The sequence below is a fragment of the Oncorhynchus mykiss genome, chromosome 28, assembly GCF_057628025.1.
Source record: "Oncorhynchus mykiss isolate SJ-2025 chromosome 28, ASM5762802v1, whole genome shotgun sequence".
NCBI classification, from domain to species: domain Eukaryota; kingdom Metazoa; phylum Chordata; class Actinopteri; order Salmoniformes; family Salmonidae; genus Oncorhynchus; species Oncorhynchus mykiss.
In genome coordinates, this window is record NC_143049.1 from 32,826,368 (window position 1) to 32,842,939 (window position 16,572).

Below are 16,572 nucleotides of genomic sequence, written 5' to 3' on the forward strand. Positions count from 1 at the left end.
CTTCAGTGGTAAACCTATAGGCCTTCAGTGTGTGACAGGTTAGTACAGTGGTGAACCTATAGGCCTTCAGTGGTGAACCTATAGGCCTTCAGTGTGACAGGTTAGTACAGTGGTGAACCTATGGGTCTTCAGTGTGTGACAGGTTAGTACAGTGGTGAACCTATAGGCCTTCAGTGGTAAACCTATAGGCCTTCAGTGTGTGACAGGTTAGTACAGTGGTGAACCTATAGGCCTTCAGTGGTGAACCTATAGGCCTTCAGTGTGACAGGTTAGTACAGTGGTGAACCTATGGGTCTTCAGTGTGTGACAGGTTAGTACAGTAGTGAACCTATAGGCCTTCAGTGGTGAACCTATAGGCCTTCAGTATGACAGGTTAGTACAGTGGCGAACCTATGGGTCTTCAGTGTGTGACAGGTTTGTGGTTCTGAAAGGACAGCAACTGTAATACCAGTGCTCTCATGTAGAAGAGCACTTTTTGTAAAATACAAAGGGCCAGTGGTGTAGTGGAGGGTATATGCAGGTATAAGCCATATACCAACTTTTTTTTCAGTGGGCATTGTGTATACTCACTTCTTAATCCCTATTGATGCGTATTTAAGTAGTGTAGTGCAGGTATACAACGTGTCAATTATGTAGGACAATAGAGAAATCATGCACCAAGTAACCTACACAACAATCGCAAAGCTCGTGAAATATATTCACATCTGCGCTGCACATATAGCCTAGTTTCAGCGGGAATATCATCTACAGGCAGCAAGTGTGCAGCTCTCAACTGGTTTTGGCATGGAGCAGCTCACAGAAGAATAACAACGGTAGCTGATAGGGTAAGAAGATGTTTCAATTTATGATATATACCAGTAAATGCTAACTAAGGCAACAATGGGTATGCAAACCAGGTATTGAAAAAGTTTAGTCCGAAGTGTTGGTTAGTAGGCTATTTGTGATAGTAGGCTATTTGTCATCATGCGCTGTTTGCATCAGGGGCATAGACATGGATGGGTCTGGGTGGACACAGGCTCACCTACTGGTTAGCCAGGCCCTGACAGGCCCACCCAATCAGATTGATGTGGTTTAAACACTTCTTCAGGATCGGTGGATCCCCCACGGGACGGTTGAGCTAACGTAGGCTAATGTGATTAGCATGAGGTTGTATGTAACAAGAACATTTCCCAAGACTGAGACATATCTGATATTGGCAGAAAGCATACATTCTTGTTAATCTATCTGCACTGTCCAATTTACAGTAGTTATTACAGTGAAAGAATACAATGCCTTTGTTTGAGGAGAGTGCACAGTTATGAACTTGAAAAGTTAATAATAAACCAATTAGGCACATTTGGGCAGTCTTGATACAACATTTTGAACAGAAATGCAATGGTTCATTGGATCAGTCTAAACCTTTGTACATACACTGCTGCCGTCTAGTGGCCAAAATCTGAAATTTCACCTGGACTGGAATAATACATTATGGCCTTTCTCTTGCATTTCAAAGATGATGGTACAAAACAATAAAAAAATATGTTTTTTTCTTTTGTTTTATTTTACCAGATCTACTGTGTGTTATAGATCTGCCCTACATTCATTTCACATTTCCACAAACTTCAAAGGGTTTCCTTTCAAATGGTATTATGAATATGCATATCCTTTCTTCAATGCCTGAGCTACAGGCAGTTAGATTTGGGTATGTCATTTTAGGCGAAAATTGAAAAAAAGGGTTCGAGGTTTTAAGGATTATTGTGGATTTAGATTTCTGTATTTTTTTCTATTTAAAAAAAAGTGACTTTGAGAGTGAAAATCTGAAAAATCTACAGGAAAACTCATATTGGGCGGGCTTTTTGGGAACTTATCTAAGTGGTTGCTTGTCAGAAAATGACAAGTTCAAATGCAACAATGCAAATGCAACAATGTTTCACACACACACACACACACACACACAAGTTATTTTCATAGATATGGCTAACAACAGCAAGCATGCTGTAATAAAAAACACAGTTCCACTCACCAGATTACAATCATTTGAAACTTAACTTCTTGTTGAAAGTTATTCTTGAAAAGGGAGAAGCTAACAAATTAGCAAGAACACCCTTTTTGATAACACCTGCTGCAGCCGCTGCAAACTAGCCAACAACAAAAGCTAGCTAGCTAGACCGTGGGAAAACTACTGCTCGCTATTGCGCAGTGACCTCTTAGCCTTCAAGAAGGCAGAAGTTTCCATAAGTTTTTGTAAAAACGGTCCCACCCATATACAGTTGAATGGCAGATGCCTTTACCTAGCTTCTGATGGCCTGGCCAATGGCTGACTTAGCTAGCTGTATTTATCTCCCCAGAGACTAGCAAAGAAAAATCCTGATTGGATTTGTTTCTTTTCAGTCTTAACCCTTTCCTTTCCAACAAAAACTGAAGAGATTCAATCATGGTATCATTAAAAACAACCCTATAATTATTGTATAAATCCTTAGCCCTTCTCTGAAGGTGAAGGTGTAGTAATAATTTGTAGTGGTTCTATTTGCCCTTAGCATGCATTATTTCACTATTCTGATGTCTAAAGAGTCAATTTGTTCTGCAATATGAACGCAGAAATACTGGACATTCTGAAATCAATTTGTGGTGGTGATTTGACAAAATTACAATCGTGGTTGTTCTGGACCTGTTCATTGTTTAGCACCCCTTAGTGGCAGTTTAAGGGCAGCAGTGTAGAATTGACCTGTTTGTCATGTGACAGGAAGCAGTTTCAAGAAGTGAAGATGAAGATGTGCAAGTGTGACAGAGTAGTTGCAATCCTTCAATATACTTCTTTATAAGCTTTGTAAGACACAATGTCTGTAAGAACATTTGTTTATTAACACAAGATAAATGTTTACCACATAATTTATGTTTCTGTAAAGGATGTAGAATTGAGTTAGCTGTTAGCTACTTTGCATTAGATTCAGTGCTATTTCTCCCTAGGGTAGGGTGACCAGACGTCAACCATTTACCGGGGACAGTCCCCATTTTTGGTGGCCTGTCCCCGGCTGGAGCTCTCCCAGGAAATGTCCACATTTTTAACTGTGCATTTAAAAACAGACCAAGTGAAATAATATTTTACATGACAAGAAAGACCAGGCAGCAGAGTCTACCGGTTGACGTTTCAATTGCGTTGTGCTTGTGTTGTCCAACAGTGGGGGCTGCTCATTATACCAGCTTCATTCACTCTTCTTCTTCTACTAAACTGCTTGCTTGCGCTAGTTATAGAGAGAACTGCTGTGGAAAACTCGGCCAGAAGCTAGCAAGTGTCAAGTGAATCCACAACATCACCACACATTTATTTTCAATCCAGGTAAATTACAATAGTTTGAGATACTAGCTAGTGATGTTATAATGTGACAATTTATTATATAGATACAGTAGATGATCTGCTCTATAAGGTTTTAAATAGGTTATGCTATCTAACATTAGTCTACATAGCTAAGTTAGCTAGCTAGGTTAGCTAGCTACTGTCATGGTAGCAAGGTTATACGTTCACATGTAAACATGCAGTGGAGGGGCTATTTTGAAAATATGATTATTAAATATGATTATTAAATGAATGCACAATTAATTATGATAATATTTATTTGTAGATTACAATTTTAATGGTTTGACATTATAATAAGTAGTGTGAAAATATATTTTGAAATTTTCATGGCTAACATTAGCATAATGTTTTATGTTAGAGTGGAGAGGAGGAAGACTGGATAGGAAGAAGAGTGAAGGAGATTGAGGAGGAAAGGTAAAGTTATGATTACAGAGACTGACAATTTATTGTTCCAAACAATGTTTTTGAGATAAAATACAAAAATGAGGCAAGCAATGGGTATCTGTTAACCTAAGTATTTTATCTAATAGTGTACTATTTATTATTAAAGATTGGAGAGGAAGGAGAAGAGAGTGAGAAGGAAAAATGAAGGGAGTAAAAAGAGTGATGCGAGGAGTGTAGAAGAGTGAGGTGGAAAGGTAAAGAGAAGGAAAGGAAGAAAGCGAAGGAAGGTGAGTGAAGATAAGAGGAGAAAGATTGGAGGAGAAGAAAAAGTTAATAGAGTAAGAAGAGTGACACAAGGAGAGTGAAGAAGAGCAGGCAGAAGTACAGAAGTACAATGGCTCTTTCCAAGAAACAGAAATGCCATTTTAATGACAACATGATGAGAGTATTTCCATTTATACGCTAAGGTCAAGACGATAGAATGGTTCACTGCACCCTTTGTAATTCCTCTTTTTCAATTGGCAGCGGGGGAAGAACGGCAGCGGTAGAACATCAACAGACGAAAAAGCACAAAGCCTCTGATTGGCCGTGTTGGTCTGCCCTCTGTCACCACATTCTTCAACAAGGTAGAGCCTTTAGCTGTGTAGGGCGGTGTCTTTACATACCACACAATGCGACACAATCATATTTATGAGCCAGAGTTTACATGTGCTAGGACAAAATGTGATGCCATTGTGAGTAACGTGTTAGCACCATGGGCAACTACTTTGGTAACACAGGACCTAGACCAGGTTGAATTTGTGTCCCTGTCCATTGATGCGTCCAATCATGGACATGTAAAGCTGCTGCCAATAGTAGTCAGATATTGTAAGATATATGATGGCAGCACATCTGTGGAAACAAAACAGTTTGATTTTGTTTAATTGAACGGAGAAACAGCAGAGGAAAAATTGCAGCTGAGGTCCTGGTGGTCATCCAAAAATGTAACCTGGAAAACAAAGTCGTGGCATTCTCTGCCGACAACACAAATATCAACTTTGGAGGACTGAATAGACTGGGGAGGGTCAATGTCCATACCAAAGTTAAAAATGCTCTGCAACGGGAGGTGATTGGCTTAGGTTGTCCTGCACACATCATTCATAACACGGCCAGAACAGCTTTGGATATGATTCCCCTTGATGTTGAGTACCTGCTCACAAAGATATTTTCATATTTTCACCATCAGAGTAGAGACTGAAGAGCTTTTGTGAGTTTGTTGGCCAGGAGTACCATAACATTTTAGGACACAGCAATGTTCGCTGGCTGTCCATGCTCCCTGATCTAGAAAGAGTACTGAAAATGTGTGTGCCATTGAAATCCTTTTTTCTTTCTGAAGACAAATGCCCTGTTGTCCTGCGAACAATGTTCGAAGATCCACTGACTGAACTTTGTCCATGGGGCGGCAGGGTAGCCTAGTGGTTAGAGCGTTGGACTGGTAATTGAAAGGTTGCCAGTTCGTATCCCCGAGCTGACAAGTTACAAATCTGTTGTTCTGCCCCTGAACAAGGCATTTAACCCACTGTTCCTAGTCTGAATTTGTTATTAACTGACCTGCTTAAATAAAGGTAAAATAAAATGGAAACCTGACTGTATTCAGTGAAAAGATCAAGATGGCCAGGACCGCTGTGGCGTTAGCTGCAATTCTGAGAAACGTTGAGTCAAAATTGACTGCAAGATGTGATGATAACTTCATTCCAGTTTTGGTCAGAGGACTAAAACTGGAATGAACAGAGTTCCTAAAGGGTGGATCACTTGAAGAATGGAAAACATCTGAGACACAGCTCAGAGATGGAGCACGGTGGTTACCCACTTCAAAGAGAATGACATCCCACACACTAACCTGGTTAGATCAGTGTCTGTTGTCATGTGCTTATCTGGAATTAATGCACCAGTCAAGAGAGTGTTCTCCCAAATGAATGATCTATGGACAGCAGCAAGAAATAGGTTCACTGTTCCTACCATCAATGCCATGCTTATTGTGAAGACAAACTTCAACCTCCCCTGCCAGGAGTTCATGAAGAAGCTGGCCAAAGACAAAGCAGTCCTGGAGAAAATACATTCTTCTGAGAAATATACAGATTAAGTTCTGACTTAGAACATGTGGACAACTACAAATACCTAGGTGTCTGGTTAGACTGTAAACTCTCCTTCCAGGCTCACATTAAGCATCTCCAATCCAAAATTAAATCTAGAATCGGCTTCGTATTTCGCAAGAAAGCCTCCTTCACTGATGGTGCCAAACATAACCTAATAAAACTGACTATCTTACCGATCCTTGACTTCGGCGATGTCATTTACAAAATAGCCTCCAACACTCTACTCAGCAAACTGGATGTAGTCTATCACAGTGCCATCCGTTTTGTCACCAAAACCCCATATACTACCCACTTCCCACTGGCTTGTTTGAATGAGTGTTTAGCTAACTGAATAGCTGGATAAGTGCTACTGTACATTTAGCGAGTCCAGTATAATGGCCTTGAATTGGAGTTACAGTTTTCTGGTCTAGGTCTTGATTCGGTCTCACCCCCCCTTCCTATTTTGTTGCATTACAACCGGTAATTTAAATGGATTTTTATTTGGATTTCATGTAATACACAAAATAGTCCAAATTGGTGAAGTGAAACAAAAAGTGGTGCGTGGTACCTTCAGAAGTCACATAATTAGTTAAATAAAGTCCTTGTTTTGAAAGGCTCCAGAGTCTGCAACACCACTAAGCAAGGGGCACCACCAAGCAAGCAGCACCATGAAGACCAAGGAGCTCTCCAAACAGGCCAGGGACAAAGTTGTGGAGAAGTACAGATCAGGGTTGGGTTAAAAAAAAAACTGAAACTTTGAACATCCCACAGAGCACCATTAAATCCATTATTAAAAAATGGAAAGAATATGGCACAACAAACCTGCCAAGAGAGGGCCGCCCACCAAAACTCAAGGACCAGGCAAGGAGGGCATTAATCAGAGAGGCAACAAAGAGACCAAAGATAACCCCGAAGGAAGTGCAAAGCTCCACAGCGGAGATTGGAGTATCTGTCCATAGGACCACTTTAAGCCGGACACTCCACAGAGCAGGGCTTTATGGAAGAGTGACCAGAAAAAAAGGAATTGCTTAAATAAACAAATAAGCAAACACGTTTGGTGTTCGCCAAGAGGCATGTGGGAGACTCCCCAAACATATGGAAGAAGGTACTCTGGTCAGATGAGACTAAAATGAATATTTTTGGCCATCAAGGAAAACGCTATGTCTGGCACAAACCCAACACCTCCCATCACCCCGAGAACACCATCATCGGCAGGGACTGGGAAACCGGTCAGAATTGAAGGAAGGATGGATGATGCTAAATACAGGGAAATCTTGAGGGAAACCTGTTTCAGTCTTCCAGAGATTTAAAACTGGGACAGAGGTTCCCCTTCCAGCAGAACAATGATGAATAGTTATGCACACTCAAGTTTTCATTTTTTTGTCTCGTTTGTTTCACAAAAAAATATATTTTGCACCTTCAAAGTGGTAGGCATGTTGTGTAAATCAAATGACACAAACCCCCCAAAAAAATCAATTTTAATTCCATGTTGTAAGGCAACAAAATTGGAAGAATGCCAAGGGGGATGAATACTTTCGCAAGGCACTGTATGTAAGTATGTGTGTATGTAATATATATATCAATATATATATATATATATTAAATCAAAAGTGAAGGTTGCATTCAATTGCCACTCTGTGTTGCACACAACAAGCTTCCATTCCTCCTGTCCACAAGGGGATTGATGGCTGATTTAAGATGATATAGTCAAGTGCCAAATAAAGTAACAGGGTTATCGGCACTTTCTATAGTACTTTTATTTGTGACTCGTTTCAGGAAACTTGGCGTATGTCGCCGGGTCACTACTTCACAGGAGAGACATTTGAGCATAACTTTTTTTAAATCAAAAAGCGTTTTTTTGCAGAAATGCCTTCTGGAACATGTGAACTTTCATGTGCCTTATTAACAAACACATTTTTAAATTACGAGACTAGCTGGTTTAGCCACAGAAAAAGAGAGCAACCTTCCCACTAGCCATGATTGGCTGAAATAATGAGTGGGCTGGACATGCTGAGACTTTGGATTGGTCTGCCATATAGCATGCTTCTGTCTATTCGAGCTGGTTAGTATGTGTAGGTTATCCTGTCTAACGCAGCTTCTTTTTAAATATATCACATAGTAGAACTGCATAAGTATTGCTCTCCACTTTCTGGAGGACTGTTTTGAAATCAGTGGAATTAGAATATGATAGCTAAGGAGATGGAGAAAACACCTGTCTCCGGATTACATCTTCAAACTAAAGGCATCCATGGCATCCGTGACAGGGAGAAGCATCCATCCATGAAGTATACGGGTAAGATAGTCTTGCTAACTACATTTTCAGATATTACACGTTTCTAATTTTGACAAAGTCGTTTTCATTTCATGTTAGTGTACTGTTAGCTAGCTAGCTAACATCAGCTGGCTGGTTCGCTAGCTAAAATTACGTGTCTGATCTTATTATTCGTATCTCAGAGCCATTTGCTTTGCTAGTTATAGCCTAATGTTAGCTAGCTAACATTGAACCTGGTTGGTTAGCTACCTGCAGATTCATGGAGGATAGTAATGTCATTTATTAAAATATTATTATTTTAACCTTTTTTAACTAACCAAGTCAGTTAAGAACAAAGTCTTATTTACAATGATGGCCTACACCAGCCAAACACAAACCCAGACGACGCTGGGCCAATTGTGCGCCACCCTATGGGACTCTCAATCACAACCGGTTGTGATACCGCCTGGAATCGAACCTAGGTCTGTAGTGACGTCTCTAGCACTGAGATGCAGTGCCTTAGACTGCTGCGCCACTCTGGATCCCTAAACATTTCAGGCTTCAAACATAAAGATATAAAACTGTATTTTTTTGTGAAGAATCAACAAGTGGGACACAATCATGAAGTGGAAAGATATTTATTGGATATTTCAAAAAAATTCAACAAATCAACAACTGAAAAATTGGGTGTGCAAAATTATTCAGCCCCCTTAAGTTAATACTTTGTAGCGCCACCTTTTGCTGCGATTACAGCTGTAAGACGCTTGGGGTATGTCTCTATCAGTTTTGCACATCGAGAGACTGACATTTTTTCCCATTCCTCCTTGCAAAACAGCTTGAGCTCAGTGAGGTTGGATGGAGAGCATTTGTGAACAGCAGTTTTCAGTTCTTTCCACAGATTCTCGATTGGATTCAGGTCTGGACTTTGACTTGGCCATTCTAACACCTGGATATGTTTATTTTTGAACCATTCCATTGTAGATTTTGTTTTATGTTTTGGATCATTGTCTTGTTGGAAGACAAATCTCCGTCCCAGTCTCAGGTCTTTTGCAGACTCCATCAGGTTTTCTTCCAGAATGGTCCTGTATTTGGCTCCATCCATCTTCCCATCAATTTTAACCATCTTCCCTGTCCCTGCTGAAGAAAAGCAGGCCCAAACCATGATGCTGCCACCACCATGTTTGACAGTTGGGATGGTGTGTTCAGGGTGATGAGCTGTGTTGCTTTTACGCCAAACATAACGTTTTGCATTGTTGCCAAAAAGTTCAATTTTGGTTTCATCTGACCATAGCACCTTCTTCCACATGTTTGGTGTGTCTCCCAGGTGGCTTGTGGCAAACTTTAAACGACACTTTTTATGGATATCTTTAAGAAATGGCTTTCTTCTTGCCACTCTTCCATAAAGGCCAGATTTGTGCAATATACGACTGATTGTTGTCCTATGGACAGAGTCTCCCACCTCAGCTGTAGATCTCTGCAGTTCATCCAGAGTGATCATGGGCCTCTTGGCTGCATCTCTGATCAGTCTTCTCCTTGTATGAGCTGAAAGTTTAGAGGGACGGCCAGATCTTGGTAGATTTGCAGTGGTCTGATACTCCTTCCATTTCAATATTATCGCTTGCACAGTGCTCCTTGGGATGTTTAAAGCTTGGGAAATATTTTTGTATCCAAATCCGGCTTTAAACTTCTTCACAACAGTATCTCGGACCTGCCTGGTGTGTTCCTTGTTCTTCATGATGCTCTCTGCGCTTTTAACGGACCTCTGAGACTATCACAGTGCAGGTGCATTTATACGGAGACTTGATTACACACAGGTGGATTGTATTTATAATCATTAGTCATTTAGGTCAACATTAGATCATTCAGAGATCCTCACTGAACTTCTGGAGAGAGTTTGCTGCACTGAAAGTAAAGGGGCTGAATAATTTTGCACGCCCAATTTTTCAGTTTTTGATTTGTTAAAAATGTTTTAAATTTCCAATTAAATGTCGTTCCACTTCATGATTGTGTCCCACTTGTTGTTGATTCTTCACAAAAAAATACAGTTTTATATCTTTATGTTTGAAGCCTGAAATGTGGCAAAAGGTCGCAAAGTTCAAGGGGGCCGAATACTTTCGCAAGGCACTGTATGTGCGCAAAACTCAGAGACACAATATTGCACCCCTCAGAGAGACACAGTATCCACACCTCAGAGAGACACAGTATCCACACCTCAGAGAGACACAGTATCCACACCTCAGAGAGACACAGTATCCACACCTCAGAGAGACACAGTATCCACACCTCGGAGAGACACAATATCGCACACCCTTGAGAGACACAGTATCCACACCTCAGAGAGACACAGTATCCACACCTCAGAGAGACACAGTATTCACACCTCAGAGAGACACAATATCACACAACTAAGAGAGACACCATATCTCACACCTCAGAGACACACACCTGTTTTGTCGTTGATTTCTCCAGTCTAAATGAACCTTCAATGTACCTTCACTTTATATATATTGCCAACATATTACCGCACTTATGACATAAAAGTGATAAATACCTGAGTTTTGTTGGTCTCTGGCCTAGAAGGGCGACCTACGACCTAGTAGGGTTGCTTTAAGTGACTTGAATTAGTGGACAGCCATGCTAGATTGCTCCAGTCACATTCCACCCCGATCAACCCATTGGAGACTCCCATGGTAGTTTTCCACTGGCAATTAGGCCTGCTGGAAAACTACAGTCGGGACAAAGGGAACAAAACAACTGGAACGTTAAAGGCCCAATGCAGTAAAAAATGGGATTTGCCCTTGTTTTTAGAAATATTTACACATTATGTCGTGGGAATAATACTGTGACAATTATGATAATGCCCTTTTAGTGTAATAGCTGTTTCAAAAGACTACCTGAAATTTGTGCCTGTTTTAGTGGGATGGAGTTTTGGCCTTCCATGGTGACCTCAACATGTGGTAAATTAGTTAATAGACCAATAGGAAAGAGTGTTCCAAACCTCTCTGCAAATAACAGCAAGTTTTCTGTTTTCCCCTCCTGACTCAGACCACTCCCAGACAGTCCTAGCAAAATTCTTGCTTGAGAAATTGCCATTTGCTAAGAAGCTATTTTTGTTTGTTTTCAATTCAAATTGTCAAAAGTAATCACAGTAAGGTACTTAATTGTTACTCAGAAATTATTTGGTATTGATAATAGTGTATGAAGTGTGTGTGGAACGTGGATTCATCTTGACATTAGACTACTTTTGATGTTTTGAAAACATCTAATATCTTGCGATGCTCTGCCTAAGTTTATAACCCACCAGGTGGCACCATGGTGACTGAACAAGAGACTGTTCCATTTCAAATTAAGTGATTTTACATCTGTGTGAATTACTTTTCAAAGGGAGCACATTTTGTAATTGAACCCAGCCTCTGTCCCAATTGTGGAAACAGCTTTTCTTAATCTTTCCAACCTATGATTCCAACATTTCTGACTTATACTCTTTCTTCCACATGTTGGAACCAAGTCCTGATTTTTGATGGCTTGATTCCAAGACTCTTCTCTAGACCAGGTCTTTCCAGCCCTGTTCCTGGAGAGCTACCGTTTTGTAGGTTTTCACTCCTACCCTAATCTGATGCACCTGGTTCTAATAATGCACTGGTTGATAAAGCTGAATCATGTAAATTACAACTGTGGTTGGAGTGATCCTACAGGAGGGAGGCTCTCCAGGAACAGGGCTGGAGGGATCCTACAGGAGGGAGGCTCTCCAGGAACAGGGTTGGAGTGATCCTACAGGAGGGAGGCTCTCCAGGAACAGGGTTGGAGTGATCCTACAGGAGGGAGGCTCTCCAGGAACAGGGTTGGAGTGATCCTACAGGAGAGAGGCTCTCCAGGAACAGGGCTGGAGGGATCCTACAGGAGGGAGGCTCTCCAGGAACAGGGTTGGAGTGATCCTACAGGAGGGAGGCTCTCCAGGAACAGGGTTGGAGTGATCCTACAGGAGAGAGGCTCTCCAGGAACAGGGCTGGAGGGATCCTACAGGAGGGAGGCTCTCCAGGAACAGGGTTGGAGTGATCCTACAGGAGAGAGGCTCTCCAGGAACAGGGCTGGAGGGATCCTACAGGAGGGAGGCTCTCCAGGAACAGGGTTGGAGTGATCCTACAGGAGAGAGGCTCTCCAGGAACAGGGCTGGAGGGATCCTACAGGAGAGTGGTTCTCCAGGAACAGGGTTGGAGTGATACTACAGGAGGGAGGCTCTCCAGGAACAGGGTTGGAGGGATCCTACAGGAGGGAGGCTCTCCAGGAACAGGGTTGGAGGGATCCTACAGGAGGGAGGCTCTCCAGGAACAGGGTTGGAGTGATCCTACAGGAGAGAGGCTCTCCAGGAACAGGGTTGGAGGGATCCTACAGGAGAGTGGCTCTCCAGGAACAGGGTTGGAGTGATACTACAGGAGGGAGCCTCTCCAGGAACAGGGTTGGAGGGATCCTACAGGAGAGTGGCTCTCCAGGAACAGGGTTGGAGGGATCCTACAGGAGGGAGGCTCTCCAGGAACAGGGTTGGAGTGATCCTACAGGAGGGTGGCTCTCCGGGAACAGGGTTGGAGTGATTCTACAGGAGGGTGGCTCTCCAGGAACAGGGTTGGAGTGATCCTACAGGAGGGAGGCTCTCCAGGAACAGGGTTGCAGCCCTGCTCTAGACTCTCCCATGTAGGCAGGCACACACACACACACACACACACAGTTCCTTCCAAGAGAGCATGACACTCCAACACATGACCCCTACAAGCCGTGTAACAGCCAACAAAGCTGCCATTCATTTCCATAAACACATGTACCCTTATTTATAGAACTGTTCCAAGTCCAGGCCTGACGCACAATCTGGGGATGCCCACAAAGCACCCTAATACAGTTAACAGTCAGGTCATTTGAACTTGACCTCAGACTGGCTTATCCAAATCTACAGCGCTGTTATGGTACTGCATCACTACTAGATCTTGCGAACATCCACTCATCAATTCTGCTCGTGACACGGTGACCTGATTTAAGTCTTGAGCAGTTTGACGCTCTGTTATTCAGGCACTAATTTTGCCATTTGAACCCAAATTCACTTTGTACTCATCTCGTGAATGGAGCTATCACAGTTCAATGGGCTCTTCCACCTGTTCGATAACTTTTCTCCCACAGGAGCTTTGTTGAACAAAAAAGTTTGTGAACAGTCATTCGATTGGATGATAAAAATGTCATTGTATTTAACCAGGTAAAATAAAGTATTTAAGACAAACGGTTGATTTTGAACTGAAAAATACAAAGTTGTTCTTATTATACTTTATTTGGGTCAAATCGTTCATCCACCTGGCCTTAAGAGATCGTGGGGATCGATTTAATTCTCTCTGTTTATCACAAGACAATAACTAGCAGCGTCACACATCCTACCACTGCCACCAGATGTCATAGTTTTTTTGTATTCTCCACAAGTTCACATTGTCGACACGCCTGTTTCAACAACAACAACAGCAGCAACAGAATTGTGGGTTTTTGAACAACAGGAAATTATGTCATGCCGATTTAAGTCTAGGAGAAATAATACGCTCACACTCATAGTAATGACTGGTTACAAAACCATTCTCATACCCCAAAGATGAGCTGAGTTCATATTTCAGAAACCTCTGGCTTATTACATGTCATGTGATTGTATCTGGTTTCTCTCTGGAGTAACCTGACACACTACTAGATTGTGGAATCAATTTTACGTGAGGAAGTTCCTAATATGTATTCTGCATAAGACTATGGAATTCACTCTACATGAGGAAGTTCCTAATATGTATTCTGCACTCCTGGACCGTGGTATTTAATCTATGTGCCATAACAATCAGTTCAAGGGTTTTGAACCAGTCTTTATTATCAATCAATAATTTTGCACAATCACTTTTTTTTAAGGAGTGGTAGTGGAGAGTCACTCTCCTTCCGTATATTTTTTAATGCTTTATTGATAGACAAAGTATTCAGACCCCTTGACTTTTTCCACATTTTGTTACGTTAAAGCCTTATTCTAAAATGGACTAAATAAAATAAAAATCCTCATCAATCTACACACAATACCCCATAATGACTAAGTGATAACAGGTTTTTAGACATTTTAAAACCAGAAATACCTTATTTACACAAGTATTCAGTCCCTTTACTGTGTGACTTGAAATTGAGCTCAGGTGCATCCTGTTTCCATTGATCTTCCTTGAGATGTTTCCACAACTTGATTGGAGTCCACCAGTGGTAAATTTAAATGATTGCACATCATTTGGAAAGGCACACACCTGTCTATACAAGGTCCCACAGTTGACAGTGCATGTCAGAGCAAAAATGAAGCAATGAGGTTGAAGGAATTGTCTGTAGAACTCCAAGAAAGGACTGTGTCAATGCACAAATCTGGTGAAGGGTACCAAAAAATGTCTGCAGCATTGAAGGTCCGCAAGACAGCAGTGGCCTCCATCATTCTGAAATGGAAGATGTGTGGAACCACCAGTACTCTTCCTAGAGCTGGCCGCCTGACCAAACTGAGCAATCGGGGGAGAAGGGCCTTGGTCAGGGAGGTGACCAAGAACTCAATGATCACTCTGACAGAGCTCCAGAGTTCCTTCCAGAAGGACAACCATCTCTGCAGCACTCCACCAATCAGGCCTTTATGGTAGAGTGGCCAAACGGAAGCCACTCCTCAGTAAAAGGCACATGACAGCACGCTTGGAGTTTGCCAAAAGGCACCTAAAGACTGTCAGACCATTAGACACTGGTCTGATGAAACCAAGATTGAACTCTTTGGCCTGAATACCAAGCGTCACATCTGGAGGAAACCTGGCACCATCCCTACGGTGAAGAATCATGGTGGCAGCATCATGCTGTGGGGATGTTTTTCAGAGGCAGGGATTGGAGGACTAGTCAGGATCGAGGGAAGGATGAACGGAGCAAAGTAGAGAGAGATCCTGCTCAGGATGTCAGGTTGGGTCAAAGGTTCACCTTCCAACAGGACAATGACCCTAAACACACAGGCGAGACAGCGGGTAAGTCTCTGAATGTGCGATGCCTTATGGGACTCACGATCACGGCCAGTTGTGATACAGCCTGGGATCGCACCAGGGTCTGTAGTGACGTCTCTAGCACTGCAGTGCCTTAGACCACTGCGCCACTCGGGAGCCCCTGCAAACATTTCTAAAAACCTGTTTTTGTCATAATGGGGTATTGTGTGTAGATTGATGAAGGGGAAAAAAGCAATTTAATCCATTTTAGAATAAGGTCCATAATGTAACCAAAATTTGGAAAAAGTCAAGGGGTCTGAATACTTTCGGAATGCACTGTATGTGAAGGGAAGACACAAAGAGAAGCACACGAGGATTGGGACCCTGGTCTCCGGCAGGGAGTCTTATATGTGCATAGAGCCGGGAGTGTTACCACTGGACCACAGCTCCCCACACAATCACTTCTTTCACGTGGAAATGTCTACATTTAGTTACACCTAGAAACATCTATATGTTTTTGCTTTTCTCAAACCATGTATTTATTTGGAGGAAAGGCCAAACCAATGTTATTGAGTTACCAATTTTGAAATGAGGAGAAAACCATTGGACTTGTTTGATTTCTCGCCAGGCAAAGATGCCAGATCAACATCAGTTGTTTTTTATTGACTTTAAGTCATTAGCAAACGTGATATACATATTTTTTTCTCGAGTGGGATGTTTTCTACATAGCATCAACCAAGTTGCTCAACCAAGGAAAGGTACTTGAACCCCAGGTTCTATGTGCATGCTTAGAAATGTTGCTGAGTGTATACATTGTGCACATGGAGAGATTATGCAGTGGCGCAGTCGGTACTTTGCACCGGCCTCTGCTGAACTTCAAATTTATGTTAGCTCATGCCTGTATTAAAGCGGCAATAAGCAACTGAAACAATAGCAAAGCATATTCCCCACACCTGTTTTGGTAAAAAGCTGAGGGATGTGGCTGGAGCAATGTTACCACTCTGAAATTCATAGACAGCTATGGCTGCAAGGACTGGCTATCCATGATATCAAAATTATAGATTATAGACACATTTTGTGGGACACGCTGTATATTGTAAATTTCGACTGAGCGACAGACCACACATAATTTAATATCCAACTTTGTATCTCTTTTTTTTTAACAAAAGTAAACGGATATATCTGGTAATTGAACAAAATATTAAGGTGGCCAATAACTGGGGACCGTATGCCGATAATACGGGATGTATTGTTTTTTTGCTAAACCACTTATCAAAAAGCTGATAGTAGTAATATTTCCACTGAAATGTCAAACATGCTAACTGCTAACCCGTTAGCTAGCATTTTCACAACACCAATAATCACAAAACATTGATGGTTTCATCACAAAATAACACTGTTGAAGGTAATATATTTATTCAACGCTGTTGACCGTGCCGATAATACGGGGTGCTACGCTATATTGTTTGTTTACATTTCAACAAACAATATAGTTCTCTG

At 41.8% G+C, this 16,572-nt stretch overlaps 1 long non-coding RNA gene across 1 annotated transcript; it reads left to right on the plus strand.

The window, feature by feature from the left end:
• Window positions 1-3,217: 3,217 nt before the first annotated feature.
• On the plus strand, window positions 3,218-6,029 carry LOC149970833 (uncharacterized). The gene is made up of 3 exons (XR_016492764.1): window positions 3,218-3,316; window positions 3,693-3,748; window positions 4,244-6,029. It is a non-coding gene; the product is annotated as an uncharacterized LOC149970833 (long non-coding RNA).
• The last annotated feature ends 10,543 nt before the right edge of the window (window positions 6,030-16,572 follow it).